This window comes from Palaemon carinicauda, chromosome 1 (genome assembly GCF_036898095.1).
Source record: "Palaemon carinicauda isolate YSFRI2023 chromosome 1, ASM3689809v2, whole genome shotgun sequence".
NCBI classification, from domain to species: Eukaryota; Metazoa; Arthropoda; class Malacostraca; order Decapoda; family Palaemonidae; genus Palaemon; species Palaemon carinicauda.
Window position 1 is genome coordinate 258,051,517 of NC_090725.1, and position 2,322 is coordinate 258,053,838.

A 2,322-nucleotide genomic window follows, 5' to 3' on the forward strand; every position below is an offset into this window, starting at 1 on the left:
ATGTGTGTGTGTGTGTGTGTGTGCGTGCTTATATACTCGTGTGTGTATACAAATACACTAGTGCCTTAAATATCCGTTGGAAGAAAGTTAGAAATAACTCATTTCCTTCTGAATGGAAAGCTAGATGGTTAGGGAGAGGAAGGGGCCCTCAAGGCTCTCTGAAGCCCCCCGGGGAGTGGGAGGAGGCCTGACATTGTCTTTTGTCGCCTTACTGATCGCAAGTCGGGGCAGAAAATAGCAAATTTAAGGCCGTGAAAAGCTAACGTTCCTGAAGGCATTGTTTGGTGTCACCCCCGCCAAAGTCTTTATCGGTCTCGTGTTTATTGTGCTGGGGCCTTGGGTAGGTAGGGGCTGGGATGAAGGTCAGGGGAAAGGGAAGTGGTGTAATCTCTCTACCCCTTCCCACTAGAAAATTCCCCAAGACGAGGAAAGAATGGTGAAATGAATATGAATGAGGCCAGTTAAAAGCTATTTCAAAGGTAACAAGTCCTCGTCATTATTTCGGTGTACATAATGTAAACGATCATATAGCAAATATTTGTATTTAAAATATATTTGTAAACTGTTCATGTATACATGACCTATTAGTACTTTTTATAGCATATTTACATATATCTATGTTCAGCATATGTAGGCCTACAAGCACATTGTATGTATAATCAACATTACGGTCCGCCTGTCTATCAGTGTCTTATTTTAGGCGTTTTCCTAGATTTTTTCCTAGATATCACATTTATTCGAGTTCTCGGTTATTGATTAGGGACAAAAGTCCATAACCACTCTCTCTCTCTCTCTCTCTCTCTCTCTCTCTCTCTCTCTCTCTCTCTCTCTCTCTCAACCAAAATACCTTGGCTGATTTGCAGTTTTCAGAAGTAGGGTAAACATTAAAAATACAGAATACTGGGCATGAATACCGAAGATGCAGGCTCACTCAACAACTGCAACAACGTATTATAAATGATCATATTTAAAAAAATTATTGTAGGTCTGCAAATTGTGTCTTACAATTTACGTAATTTTAATAATTTCGCGTTGATAGAATACTGATCACGTGATATAACACTTGAGAAAACTTTTCTCTTTTTATCCACACTAGTCTTCAATCACTTCAAGTTAGCATTTTTCCTTATGTGCATCTAATCATGCATTTCTTTTAAATTATTCTACATATTGTGTATATGATAAATTCAGATGGTCAACTAAGTGTCGGAGTACATGTCAGGCAAAATGAAACTTGATTTCTCATGGTCAATACCTTTACCTCTGGCATTTACACAAGAGAAAGAAGGAATGTTAAATGGCATTGAGGTTTTCCACACCTTACGGATAACGTTTTGCAAGCAAAATTTCGTCGGAGAAAGAAATTCCATTTTTAATAAACTCACAAAAAAACCGACAATTATTGTTGAATTTAGAGACAAGGTAATTCCCTTCATCTTACGCGCTTCCCGTTACGCTACAACAAAAGCCATTAAGAAGTAAGACAAGATGCTGTCATTCAACTTGACCAACCTACAATATTATCTTCACGTTTACAGACATAACATAACTCGTGAACATAATCAGATACAATAATTACGTCATTTGTGCTTAACCACAAAACAGGAACAAGACACGAGATTCTAGGAACACGATAAAAGACTAATTACAAAAAGTGATGATGCCAAGAATACAGAATTACACACACATACATATATATACTGTATATATATATATATATATATATATATATGTATGTGTGTATCAATTAAATGTTAAGGACTTATGGTATAAATTATCTTATCTTTAAATCTTGTATATCATTTATTTTTTCAGGGATAGGATGTTGAAGAAAATACGGAATTTGATACTTTTCTGCTCCATTTATTCAACTTCTGCCGCCAGTTATTTCAGCCAATAACTAATGGCATTCACCTGGGCACATTTACTAAGAAAACATTGAAATATATCTAAGAACATCAAAGCAACATGTATGACAGTTTGAAGACATTTTGCACAACACCCTCATGAAAATGTTGCTGAAGATATCTTGTTCTATAATGTAGACTAAAAATTCCCGAGCCCTTGCGCTGGAGAAAAATATCAATTCCCAACACTGTCCCAAAACCTCAGTTCTTAAGGCTTTAGAGTGTATGTATGTATGTACGTATGTATGTATATATGTATATATGTATATATATATATATATATATATATATATATGTATATGTGTATATATATACATATATATAATGATATATACATATTTATATGTATATATATATATAAATATATATAATTTATATATATATATATATATATATATATAGAAGTTGTTAATAG